This window comes from Bufo bufo, chromosome 6 (genome assembly GCF_905171765.1).
Source record: "Bufo bufo chromosome 6, aBufBuf1.1, whole genome shotgun sequence".
In the NCBI taxonomy this organism is placed as follows: domain Eukaryota; kingdom Metazoa; phylum Chordata; class Amphibia; order Anura; family Bufonidae; genus Bufo; species Bufo bufo.
Window position 1 is genome coordinate 383,786,243 of NC_053394.1, and position 13,938 is coordinate 383,800,180.

General features: G+C 45.6%; 1 long non-coding RNA gene across 1 annotated transcript; it reads left to right on the top strand.

Annotated features, from left to right (window-relative positions):
- Positions 1 to 11,038: 11,038 nt before the first annotated feature.
- Positions 11,039 to 13,901, top strand: LOC121003630. Its single transcript, XR_005779571.1, has 3 exons — positions 11,039 to 11,078; positions 11,791 to 11,879; positions 13,861 to 13,901. It is a non-coding gene; the product is annotated as an uncharacterized LOC121003630 (long non-coding RNA).
- The last annotated feature ends 37 nt before the right edge of the window (positions 13,902 to 13,938 follow it).

Here is a 13,938-nt window from a genome sequence, read left to right on the forward strand (position 1 = left end):
ACAGATCCCCCTCCCCATAACAGTGCCATTTACAGATCCCCCTCCCCATAACAGTGCCATCCACAGATCCCCCTCCCCATAACAGCCACGGCCCCGCCGATCACATTAATAGACTGATCTGGCAGTAACTTTTACTTCAACTTTAAATCAGCGCATCTTTATTACCTGACAATGAAGCTCCAGTAACAGGCAGAGCGGGCGGCGGCGTAACCTCACTAACTCAAGTGTCTTGCCTGCTCCGCCCACTTTATGTCTGAAGTTGCCTGTTACTGGAGCTTTATTGTCAAGTGTAACGGATCTCCTAGCACCCCGACCGGGTACCTCCGTTGAATGGATGCTCCTAGTGCTTTCCGAGGACTCCAAGCACTCCACTTGACACCGTACGCACTGCAGACCCCACGAACCGCCGAAGCTTGGTTGAGGTCTCACCGTCTCCTACCCACCCTGGACCTACGACAAGGCTCCAGGCTCCAGTGGGTGAACCTCTCCTAAAACCAGAGAGCAGGAACAGCTCTTAAAAGAGCTAGTAGTTATAGCCAGGGGAGTATAGCAAATCTCCCAGCGTATAGCAATCCCCCGCGTCGATCAGTTACCCAAACATCAGCCTCAACATGATAAAGGGTAAAACGGGAACTCTTTATTGAGGGCTACCCGCCCGTATTTATGCAGGTCCCCATCTGGTGGACACGCCCCTAGGGGACCAGAATGAAGACTGTGACACAGGACAGATATGCAGCACTGCAGGATACACAGAGACAATACATCCCCACAATGCATCATGGTTTCCTCCTCTCTGCCCTGGAGACACCCGAGGAGTAATCCAATTATCTCTCAAGACAAAGGGAAATCACCAATACACATGTGGGGACAACAGAACACAAATCACCATTTAAACATACAATGTCACAACCCTTTTCAATACACAGACATTTAACATCCCAAAATGGCACGAATTAGACCAGGAGTTTATGTTAGTTCAAGTCCTTTGTGAACAAATGAGGCCTGGCTGATGAGAGGGCCCATAATCCTGGGGCAAGAGGCCAGCAGCCAGGCCCCTCCAAAACCCAGTGGCGAGGTTGGTTTCGCCACACATCTCCCCCCTCCCAGGGAAGACTAACCAGATACCTGAGTTAGTCTGGCAGTCCACCCACAACCCAATACTGGACCTGTTGAATTTTGTATGTCCCCAGCTGTTGAGTGGGCATCTGCCTCTCCTTGCTTCCTTGTTGCTCTCTAGCTTGGAGCTGTAGGTACTTGGTGGGCAGAGGCCGACTGCGCTCTGCCCCGATGCCAGCTCTTCCGCTGGGGTAGCCTGTGGGGAGTCAGGCTCTGGATAAGAGGATAGAGGAGGGCAGAAGCTGACTGCGCTCTGCCCAGATGCCAGCTCTTCCGCTGGGGTACCCTGTGGGATGTCCGGCTCTGGAGAAGAGGATAGGGGAGGGCAGAGGCTGACTGTGCTCTGCCCAGATGCCAGCTCTTCTACTGGGATGTGGTCAGGGAATCCTATCCCCAGGACCTTGTTGCAGATCGGCTGTGGAGAGGAGGAATCGCTTACCTCCTCCTCCTGGCATTCCTGCAGGGTTGGTGGGGGATCTGAACCGGCCGTCCAGCATCTCTGTAGGGCCGGTGGAGAGACCTCGGTCCCATCTCCACTTGCCATCGGGAGGTCTTCCCAGAACCAGTCGATGAAGTTCCCTACTTTGGGAGTTGCTAGGGAAGCAGGGGGTATCGCCGGCAAGTCTTCCCAGTTGCAGGAGGGCAGATCTGGCTCTGCTTGTCGAGTAGGTTGGGGATGAATGGAGCTGAGCAGGTGTTGGTAGGTCTGCTCCAGCTCCCACTCCCTTGTTACCAGGTGGGTCATGTCTTTGCTCACCTCCCTTCCGTCAGCATAAACATGCATGCCCATCCGGTGCTCGTAGATATCCCAAAACCTAGACTCCTCCGTGCTGCCAAGATCAATGTCCTCCTCCAAGGCATCCCATAGTAACCCCGGTCCATCAAACTCCTCACCCTCGGGTCCGTCGTGCTCAGCCATCCAGGGGGAATGTTAAATGACATGCCACCTTAGGGCCTGGTAAGCGTCCTCTAGCCAAAGCTCCTTACATACCAGGTTCTGGAGCTCTGTTACCCAGTCATCCAGGGGCTGCTCCGCATCGCCACACGCTTCTGTAGCCGCTGCTCATAACTGGGGAGACTCTCACCTCGCCGCCGCTGGGCATTTTCCAGGGCATCATACCAGACTTCCTTTCTGTCTGCATCCCTGTAGTCTGCGGCTGCCTCCTCCTCGTCATAGAACACTGTCTGAAGACTAGCCGATTCCATCCTGCTGTAGCCAGGGGCGCTGTATGGATACTAGCGTTGCCCTCAATTTAGTAAATCCACGAACGGTGTCTCCGAGCTGCTTCTCCTCACACTAGGACGCCATCCCACTGCTGCCAGCAAATGTAACGGATCTCCTAGCACCCCGACCTGGTACCTCCGTTGAATGGATGCTCCTAGTGCTTTCCGAGGACTCCAAGCACTCCACTTGACATCGTACGCACTGCAGACCCCACGAACCGCCGAAGCTTGGTTGAGGTCTCACCGTCTCCTACCCACCCTGGACCTACGACAAGGCTCCAGTGGGTGAACCTCTCCTAAAACCAGAGAGCAGGAACAGCTCTTAAAAGAGCTAGTAGTTATGGCCAGGGGAGTATAGCAAAGGGGGCGTTATATAGAAAACATATCCAGGAGATGTCAGAGACGTGGACTGGAGCAGGGGGCGTTATTGTCATGAACGTTCCTATAACAGGTGTCAGGAGATCAGAAAGACTGGCAACACGTTAATCTTACAAGTTCCTTTTGGATCAATTAGGGTTTTGTTGTTTTGGTAATTGCCATACCCCTTGCTTCAGGTGTTGTTTGTTTGGTCATCTGACCTTGCCTATTTAGTGCTGTCTCCCTCTCAGGTTTGCGGTTTATAGTTTATTTCCCTGGACTTCAAGCTAGCTGGTTGATTGGATCTCTGATGGTGCTGCTGTTGTTCTCCTTGAAGCTAAGTCTTGTCTTCCCTATTTGTATTTTGTTTGTTATATTTCGCTGTTGTTTGTATCTAGGCCTGAGTGAGACTCCTGTTCTTCCATCTAGTGGAGGAATGGGTCGTCTCTCATGCCCTGACACTATTCCAGGACCTTGCAGGGTTTTGTAGGGCTCAAGGTTCCTGTGTATGAGCTTTCCTACCATCGAGGTCAGCTCATATTGATAGTTAGTCAGGGCTCAGATTAGGGTTGTTCCTTTACCCTAGTATCCAGGCCTAGTTCCTGTCCCCTTTCCTCCTGTGTGCCGTGTGAGTCTTCTTCCCACACTCTATCCGTGACGGTTATATAGAAGACATATCCAGGAGATCTGAGTCGTGGACTGGAGCAGAGGGCGTTATATAAAAGATATATCCAGGAGATCTCAGAGATGTGGACTGAGCAGGGGTGTTATATAGAAGACATATCCAGAGACATGCACTGGAGCAGGGGATTGGAACAACCAAAACACACAAAGTCATACTTTTCTAAAAATCACTAAACACATGATTGGATCACACCCTCCAAGGATATATAAATACAGGACACGAGGCTGAAGTTGGTTTCTTATTCAGAAGTTGCAGTGAGCGTCCTGAGGGAAAATCAGATGAAAGCAGCATTAAAATATAAAAGACGGGCACAAAATGGGCAGAAAATTGTGATTTTAAGACTGAAATGAATTCGGGCACTGATCTCACACTGGTGACATACAGAGGGTGGTACCCGCACCGTATGCAGGGGAGTTCAGCCCAAACAGGTTCTGGGCACAAGAACTGGCAGCAAAATGGACAGACGGACACTGTCTCTGATTTCAATAAGTAACTGGTGTTTTTAAAGGGTTAAATAAATATGGGCTGGGCTGGACTGAAATTTATATGATGTGGGGCATCACCCTCTGTGTGTTGGCAGCAGGGTGGATTTGATTTAAATCACGATTTAAATCACGATTTAAATCACTAGTCAGTAAGGCTTGATTTAAATCATAGTTTTCTACATAAAGACTAATTCTTGCTGGTATAACTTATAATATGCAAGTAGATGAAAATTTAAACAACTTTTCATATTAGTTTGATTAGGTTGATTCTGCATTCATAGGTTTGTAGAAGTTAGGATTAGGGTATTTTTCTCAACTCTGTTCATGTTATAACATTTTTGCTGTGAAGAAGAGGCATGTGATCTCTGCTGAGTCAAATTCAGTTTTGAGAACTGCAAAAGTAAACCAAGCATCTGTGATAATATCTTGTAGGCAGAGAAACTGCCCAATAATCTTACAAAAACCTCTGGAAGAGCATGACATTGTGAATGGATTAATGGAATTTATTTACCAAAAAAATTACACATATAGAAACATAGAATGTGTCGGCAGATAAGAACCATTCGGCCCATCTAGTCTGCCCAATATACTGAATGCTATGGCCCTATCTTATATGAAGGATGGCCTTATGCCTATCCCATGCATGCTTAAACTCCTTCACTGTATTTGCAGCTACCACTTCTGCAGGAAGGCCATTCCATGCATCCACTACTCTCTCAGTAAAGTAATACTTCCTGATATTACTTTTAAACCTTTGCCCCTCTAATTTAAAACTATGTTCTCTTGTAGCATTTTTTCTTCTTTTAAATATTCTCTCCTCTTTTACCTTGTTGATTCCCTTTATGTATTTAAAAGTTTCTATCATATCCCCTCTGTCTCGCCTTTCTTCCAAGCTATACATGTTAACCACCTCAGCCCCCCTAGCTTAAACACCCTTAATGACCAGGCCACTTTTTACAATTCTGCACTACACTACTTTCACCGTTTATTGCTCGGTCATGCAACTTACCACCCAAATGAATTTTACCTCCTTTTCTTCTCACTAATAGAGCTTTCATTTGGTGGTATTTCATTGCTGCTGACATTGTTACTTTTTTTGTTATTAATCAAAATTTTACGAAATTTTTGCCAATAAATGACATTTTTCAGTTGTAAAATTTTTCCCAAAAAACTACATCTATATATACATTTTTCTCAAAATCTATTGTTCTACATGTCTTTGATAAAAAAAAATGTTTGGGTAAAAAAAAATGGTTTGGGTAAAAGTTATAGCGTTTACAAACTATGGTACAAAAATGTGAATTTCCACTTTTTGAAGCAGCTCTGACTTTCTGAGCACCTGTCATGTTTCCTGAGGTTCTACAATGCCCAGACAGTAGAAAAACCCCACAAATAACCCCATTTCGGAAAGTAGACACCCTAAGGTATTCGCTGATGGGCATAGTGAGTTCATAGAACTTTTTATTTTTTGTCACAAGTTAGCGGAAAATGATGATTTTTTTTTTTTTCCTTACAAAGTCTCATATTCCACTAACTTGTGACAAAAAATAAAAACTTCCATGAACTCACTATGCCCATCACGAAATACCTTCGGGTGTCTTCTTTCCCAAATGGGGTCACTTGTGGGGTAGTTATACTGCCCTGGCATTTTAGGGGCCCTAATGTGTGGGAAGTAGTTTGAAATCAAAATGTGTAAAAAATGCCCTGTGAAATCCTAAAGGTGCTCTTTGGAATGTGGGCCCCTTTGCCCACCTAGGCTGCAAAAAAGTGTCACACATCTGGTATCACCGTACTCACCGAATTTGGGCAATGTGTTTTGGGGTGTCATTTTACATATACCCATGGATCAGATCCGCCAAACACATACGGACGTCTGAATGGAGCCTTACAGGGGGGTGATCAATGACAGGGGGGTGATCAAGGAGTCTATATGGGGTGATCACCCCCCTGTCATTGATCACCCCCCTGTAAGGCTCCATTCAGACGTCCGTACGTGTTTTGCGGATCCAAACCATGGATCCGTGGATCCGCAAAACACATACGGAGGTCTGAATGGAGCCAGCCTTACAAGGGGGTGATCAATGACAGGGGGGTGATCAGGGAGTCTATATGGGGTGATCAGGGGTTAATAAGTGACAGCGGGGGGTGTAGTGTGTAGTGTGGTGCTTGGTGGTACTTATTACAGAGCTGCCTGTGTCCTCTGGTGGTCGATCCAAGCAAAAGGACCAGGTAGCAGGTATATTAGACGCTGTTATCAAAACAGCGTCTAATATACCTGTTAGGGGTTAAAAAAAATCGCATCTACAGCCTGCCAGCGAACGATCGCCGCTGGCAGGCTGTAGATCCACTCGCTTACCTGCAGTTCCTGTGAACGCGCGCGCCTGTGTGCGCGCGTTCACAGGAAATCTCGCGTCTCGCGAGATGACGCGTATATGCGTGACTCTGCCTGAGACTGCCGCCTCCGGAATGCGATCCTGCGTTAGGCGGTCCGGAGGCGGTTAAGGTCCTTTAATCTTTCCTGGTAAGTTTTATCCTGCAATCCATGTACCAGTTTAGTAGCTCTTCTCTGAACTCTCTCCAAAGTATCAATATCCTTCTGGAGATATGGTCTCCAGTACTGAGCACAATACGCTAAATGAGGTCTCACTAGTGCTCTGTAGAGCGGCATGAGCGCCTCCCTCTTTCTACTGGTAATACCTCTCCCTATACACCCAAGCATTCTGCTGGCATTTCCTGCTGCTCTATGACATTGTCTGCCTACCTTTAAGTCTTCTGAAATAATGACCCCTAAATCCCTTTCCTCAGATACTGAGGTTAGGACTGTATCACTGATTTTATATTCTCCTCTTGGGTTTTTACGCCCCAGGTGCATTATCTTGCACTTATCAACATAAAATTTTAGTTGCCAGATTTTTGACCATTCCTCTAGTTTTCCTAAATCCTTTTCCATTTGGTGTATCCCTCCAGGAACATCAACCCTGTTACAAATCTTTGTGTCATCAGCAAAAAGACACACCTTACCATCGAGGCCTTCTGCAATTTCGCTGATAAAGATATTAAACAATATGGGTCCCAGAACAGATCCCTGAGGTACCCCACTGGTAACAAGACCTGGTCTGAATATACTCCATTGACTACAACCCTCTGTTGTCTGTCCCTCAGCCACTGCCTAATCCATTCAACAATATGGGAGTCTACGTACAGCCTTATTCTACATAATTAAAAAACTAATCTTTATTTCATGATGGAATAACCTTTGGATGGTATTATATTTTCCTCAAAAAGCATTTTATATAACAAAAAATCTGATTTAAATAAAAAAAATAATAATTGATTTTTATCCACCCTGGTTGGCAGTGTGAGATCAGTGGCCGAATTCATTTAACACCGTGGATGTCACTGTTATGGGGGTCTCTGCGGATGTCACTGTTATAGGGGCGCGGCGGATGTCACTGTTATGGGGGCGCCGCGGATGTCACTGTTATGGGGGCGCTGCGGATGTCACTGTTATGGGGGCGCTGCGGATGTCACTGTTATGGGGGCGCTGCGGATGTCACTGTTATGGGGGCGCTGCGGATGTCACTGTTATGGGGGCGATGCTGATGTCACTGTTATGGGGGCGATGCTGATGTCACTGTTATGGGGGGGGGGGGGGGGCGCTGCGGATGACACCTCTCCCGGGGGGGGGGGGGGGCTGCGGATGACATTGTTATGGGGGTCTCTGTAGATAACACTGTTATGGGGGCGGCGATGTGAAGCCAGGAATTCTACTCGTAGATGATAAATATGATATAACGGGCTCTAAGAAGATATTAATAAATAGAGAATTAATAATAATAGAGAAGAAGTGCGCAGGTCTCCAATGTGGGGCGCTGACGAGACAGAAAAGTAAAGTGACTGAAATAAACCTACTCTTATGACACCGACACGCGTTTCAGCTGCTGCCTTCATCTTGGGGTTGGCGCTGCTGTGTTTGAAAATCCTTTTTATATCAGTGTATAATATACAGTGCCTTGCAAAAGTATTCACCCCCTTGACTTTTTTCGCATTTTGTTACATTACAGCCTTAAGTTCAATGTTTTGTTAATCTGAATTTTATGTGATGGATCAGAACACAATAGTCTAAGTTGGTGAAGTGAAAGGAGAAAAATATATAAATAAAACTATTGTTTAGAAATATAAAACAGAAAATTTTCATGTGCGTATGTATTCACCCCCTTGGTTAGGAAGCCCATAAAAAGCTCTGGTGCAACCAATTACCTTCAGAAGTCACACAATTAGTGACATGATGTCACCTTTGTGCAATCTAAGTGTCACATGATCTGTCATGACATATACACACCAGAGGCTGCAACACCTAAGCAAGAGCCATCACTAACCAAACACTGCCATGAAGACCAAGGAACTCTCCAAACAAGTCAGGGACAATGTTGTTGAGAAGGACAAGTCAGAGTTAGGTTATAAAATATTGAGAGAGAAAAAGAAATGAATCGCACATCCACTGCTAATGCTATGATCTCATCCCTGCATTCCTGCAGGAGACAGCACTGAATAGCGCATGTGTACTACCTCCATGCTACATGCTAAATGAGGCATTTGTGTACATTTTGATCAAAAGGCAATAAGCCCACTCACCACGCCAAGGTTGCCTCTATGAGTGGGTCCTAACCTAAAAATTTGCACGGCGCTACACGGCGACCGCCAGCGCTGTAGCGCGATCCCGGCCGGCAGCGGGACCCAGTGGCCAAACAGCACCCCTGCTGCCTGACCATGCCAAACCTAGCTCTGGGTCCCACCAACCAGCCAGGAAAACAGCACAGCGGCCCCCATGCAACCCGCACCATGTGAACAGTTGTCAAAGCTCACCTGCTCTGAAGCTCACAGGAACTCGCCGCGGCAATTTTTAGGTTAGGACCCATTCATAGAGGCAACCTTGGCGTGGTGAGTGGGCTTATTGCCTTTTGATCAAAATGTACACAAATGCCTCATTTAACATGTAGCATGGAGGTAGTACACATGCGCTATTCAGTGCTGTCTCCTGCAGGAATGCAGGGATGAGATCATAGCATTAGCAGTGGATGTGCGATTCATTTCCTTTTCTCTCTCATTATTTAAAAGGGTTAGGTTATAAAAAAATATCCATGTTTTTGATGATCCCCAGGAGCACTATCAAATCTATAATAACCAAATGGAAAGAACATGGCACAACAGCAAACCTGCCAAGAGACGGCCGCCCACCAAAACTCACGGATCGGGCAAGGAGGGCATTAATCATAGAGGCAGCACAGAGACCTAAGGTAACCCTGGAGGAGCTGCAGAGTTCCACAGCAGAGAATGGAGTATCTCTACATAGAAAGACAATAAGCTGTACGCTCCATAGAGTTGGGCTTTATGGCAGACTGGCCAGAAGAAAGCCATTACTTAGGCATGTGGGAGACTCCCAAAATGTATGGAAGAAGGTGCTCTGGTCTGATGAGACCATCAAAGAAAACGCTATGTCTGGCGCAAACCCAACAAATCACCCAAAGAACACCATCCCCACAGTGAGATCTGGTGGTGGCAGCATCATGCTGGGGGGACTGGGAAACTGGTCAGAGTGGAGGAAAGATGGATGGGGCTAAATACAGGGGTATACTTGAGCAGAACCTGTTCCACTCTGTGCGTGATCTGAGGCTAGGATGGAGGTTCACCTTCCAGCAGGACAATGACCCCAAACACACGGCTAAAGCAACACTTCAGTGGTTTAAGGGGAAACATGTAAATGTGTTGGAATGGCCGAGTCACAGCCCAGATCTCAATCCAATAGAAAATCTGTGGTCAGACTTAAAGATTGCTAATCACAAGCGCAAACATCCAACGTGAAGGAGATGGAGCAGTTTTGCAAGGAGGAATGGGCAAAAATCCCAGTGGTAAGATGTGGCAACTGCTCATAGAGACTTGGAGCTGTGATTACCGCAAAAGGCAGCTCTACAAAGTACTGACTTTAGGGGGTGAATAGTTATGCACATTGACTTTTTCTGTTATTTTGTCCTATTTGTTGTTTGCTTCACAATAATAATAAAAAAAAAAAGTTGTGGGCATGTTCTGTAAATTAAATTATGCAAATCCTCAAACAATCCATGTTAATTCCAGGTTGTGAGGCACCAAAATACGAAATAAGTCAAAACATCCAAGTTGATCAACAAGTCATAAAACTGGGAATAAAAAAATATAGAATAAAATAGACACATGTATGTAAAAGGGTTAATGTGGTCTTCATTCCGGGATGTTAGTTCGCTGTGCATGTCTGTCTTCATTTTATTCTATATATTTTTTTTATTCCCAGTTTTATGACTTGTTTATCAACTTTTATGTTTTGTATTTTATATATATTGGATTTTATGACATATCATGAAACTGCCTTGACCTCACACACGTTTCGATCCATATAAAAAGAGAGAACACAACATCTACACTTTATTATCTCCTCCGATGTCTCCTCTTATCTCCAGTTATTGTATTTTACATGAGATTTTGTAGGATTTTACATTGTCTCATCTTCTATCCATTCAGGTTCCTACAATATAGGATCCGCTCAGTGGAGATCTTCTATATAAGATCCTTCTCCTGATTGACCCGACAAGGATGGACAGGGACAAGATGGCGGAGAGGATAATAAAGCTCACCCTAGAGATCCTCTTCCGGCTTACTGGAGAGGTGAGAGATTCTGATGATGTCACATTACATCATCTTCTCTATGTTACTAACAGATGGACATGACTGGAATGGTGAGGGACTCTGGAGATGTATGGAGTGATAGTTATTACTGTGTCTCTCCATAACCAGGACTACACAGTAGTGAAGAAGACCTCTAGTGAGCGCTGTCAGGACCCTGTGTCTGAACATTGGGGAAGAACCCTGAGCCCAATCATGGGGCCTCCATCTCACCCCCTGATACATGAGGAAATCAATAGAGAGAAGATCCTAGAACTCACCAACAAGATGGTTGAGCTGCTGACTGGAGAGGTGACACTGCTGGGAATGCTGGGACATTATACAGGAACACTATGAAGGGATCTGGGTGATGACTGTATCATTGTGTTGTCAGGTTCCTATAAGGTGTCAGGATGTCACCGTCTATTTCTCCATGGAGGAGTGGGAGTATTTAGAAGGACACAAAGATCTGTACAAGGACGTCATGATGGAGGATCACCGGCCCCTCACATCACCAGGTAATAGACATGACTAAATACACACGTCCTCTCATTATCTGTATGTAAGGAATGAATTCAGTCACTGGATGTGTTTCCTACTGTTGGAAATTGGCCCCAACAACACAAAACTTCTTGAAGCAACTTCTTCTTCAGAAGATTATTTTGTTTAAGCCTCATTCACACATCAGTGTTTGGTCAGTGATTTCCATCAGTGATTGTGAGCCACAACCAGGATTTCAGCCTCCACAGGCATAAGGTATAGGGGAAAATCTGTACCTGTTCTGTGTTTAGAATCTCACCTGGTTTTGGCTTAAAATCTCTGATGGAAATCTGAAGAGCAGCAAGACCTCATTGAAGTTGATGTCAAATGTAGGCAGATTATGGCATAAGAGGTAAATGGAAGGGAATTACAGCCGTGGTAAAAGGCAGCGCTCTGTTATAAGTCCTGGACACCGTCCTTTATACCTCAGAGAACAAAGGAATAATTAATATTTTAATTCCAGTTTTCCGCAGTGTGTCGCTGTACATAGACTTCAGTGTTTTACACACAGATTCCATCATTCCATCATTATCATACGTAACCATAGATCTACACAAGTTACACCGACAACAACTGCTACTTGGATAAAAGTTCCTTATCACGATCTCTTCTTACATAAATAATTTGTTCCTGGGGCCTTCCATTAATCCTCTCCAATTCAAGTACCAATCTCCATTGTTTTTTCCAAAGAGCCCCATGGTCCATAAAGCCAAGATCGGCTCTTTCATTTATCACCGGTCCAACACCGAGGATCGATCCTGATCATAAACCTGCAAATGGTTAGTTTTAATAGACAAATACATTTATCTTGGCCAAGGCTTCCACTACTAGTGCAATTATTATCTACTTTCTAAAGGTCACCATTCCATCATAACATCTTTAATCGATTACTTAAAGGCCTCTATTTTCTCAGCAAAAGTAGTTAGTACTAAAAGTACTCAGTATTCACTTCAAAATGGTGATTAAAGGATAACTGTCAAATGTAGACCTTTAATTTCAATTTTCATATATGTAGTTACTAATAACATGATATTCCAGAATCAGTTACTATTAGACTGAATTACCCCATATTTAATAAGATTCAGCCCTTAGCAACCAGTCTGCATTAACTGCAATTTCACTATTCAGTTAAGATGGCCACCACTGCCCTCACCCTGAGGCTAATCCCGCCTGCCCTCACTACCCACAATGCATTGAGCTCCTCACATGCACTAGCCAGTAACAATAGCCCCCCAAAAGTTTCAGTAACAGAGCAATCCCCCTAAAGGGTTAATCTCCTGCAGCACAAAGGGGTCCTCTTACCACATGTCGCTTTCATTTATACACTGAGCAGACGGCAGATCTCCCTTTCCTGTTGTGCGCTGCTTCAACTCTGCATTCTCCAGCTCTGCTGAGTGTGGGAGCGTCTGTCAAGCGCAGGGACAGGAAGAAGTGGACGCAGCCTAGGCACTGTTATCAGCTGCTGGGGAGGACCTGGCTTTAATAATTTACTTACAGTCCCTGGCTGTCAATAATGTGAGCCTGAACGCTGCGTGCTCCGTCCTTCAACAGATAGAGGACCATGCCTAGCAACCCTATTTTAAGCACAGGTAAAAGTAGGCAGTACAGGGAACAAAAATGTGGAAATAAGAGGTAATTGAATACACAGTGAAAAGTTGAAATAGGGCCACCAAGGAGATTTTAATCACCACAATCCAATACTCCCCAAAAAAATATATACGACAGTTATCCTTTAACTCTTTAGCTAAGCTCTTTTTGAGGTGTAAACACAAGGGGGTCCATTACTATTCTGAAATAAGCCTAAATTAGACGTATTTCAGGCACAGATGTTGGTGCAATGGGGGGGCAGGTTTACAATTGTCGGCGTCGAGTGCACGGGAAAGGGAACGGGCCGGCAGGCCTGACTCATTTACCATTTTCTACAAATGTTTCAGGTTGTGAGGCAGTTACAGGCCTCACGGCTACTAGGGGAGAGCTATGGCAGGAGTTTCCATTTCTTCGCTGTCAATCAGCAGGTCAGAGGCCGCACCAGGTGGAACAATCAGTCTGGGATAAGAGCCCAGTCCAGACTGTTAGGAGGAGGAAGAGTCTGTGTGCAGCAGAGGCCTGGGAAGGCTCTGTACAAGTGGGCTCAGCCGAGCTGGCTGAGGGGCCACAGGGGCTAGGTGTTAGCCTGAACTTTGGGGGACCCCGCAAGGTCTTGGAATCAACGGTCGCTAGGCCAGAGTCAGGAGGACTTCTGGGCCACAATCCCCCAAAAGGTACTAGACTTTGTTACAGCCTGGAAGTGCTGGATTGTTAGGCTAGGAAAAGCCGCATGTTCTTCCCGTGTGTGAACGGGGCTTTCAGTGAGGTAGGGAGTCCTCATGTTTAGTTAGAGCCCAGCCGGGCAGGTGTTTTATTTGTATTGTTTGTTTTGGTTTTGCTGAGGTGCCAAATAAAAGCAATGTTTGGCCCCTAACCCTGTGGTCGATGAAGATCATTGTGAGAATGACCCCCGAATAAGAGGCGATCCCTTACAAGGTGTAGAAAAGGGTCTAAATGTAAGATAGCTTGGAAGCCGTCTTACATATAGAACTGGTGCTGGAAGCCCTGAAGTAATGCAGAGGCCTGCGCCTCTTCATAACTTCGGGGGAACCACCGCCAGCTTTGTTAAGACCTGCACCTAAAACACAGGTTTTAATAAATGTGATCCAAGATGTATACCTAAGACAACATGGCTGACCATCCGATCTAATACTGATTCTGCAATACCTACAGTTAAGGAAGAGAGAACAACACCCGAGAGATGTCCCAGTCCTCTTCTTCCACAAGATAATTCAGAAGAACATCACTATG